Raw genomic sequence first — 391 nt, 5'->3', positions numbered from 1 at the left:
ATACCATGTATAATGTACAGTTTCCACTGTTTGTTATGTTTTTTTCTGATGGCTTATTTAAAAATGAATTTTTTTTTTTAATAACGGAAACATCACAAGGTCATATGAGCCTTTATAATTCAAGAAGTTAAGGTAAAATATTATTTTCTGTATAAGCATCTGTAAATTTTGATGGACATAGGTTTGAGCTTGTGCAGGATGGTCTATGGGTGGCCTAGGCATTAGCTTGAACATGTATCCGATAGTTGAAGAATCTGATGCTCCTTTGTTCTGAGAAGAAATAACAAAATCCTGAAAACATTGTCATCTCTTTTTAAAGATACAATCAGTTTTAACCTGCCTCCCTCTTCATTGCAAGCAACCTTATTTTTGCATGCTACTGCTGGGAAAG

The sequence above is a fragment of the Aptenodytes forsteri genome, unplaced genomic scaffold, assembly GCF_000699145.1.
Source record: "Aptenodytes forsteri isolate BGI_AS27 unplaced genomic scaffold, ASM69914v1 Scaffold151, whole genome shotgun sequence".
Lineage (NCBI taxonomy): Eukaryota > Metazoa > Chordata > Aves > Sphenisciformes > Spheniscidae > Aptenodytes > Aptenodytes forsteri.
The sequence above is the reverse complement of the archived record's forward strand: the minus strand, read 5'-3'. Positions refer to the sequence as shown.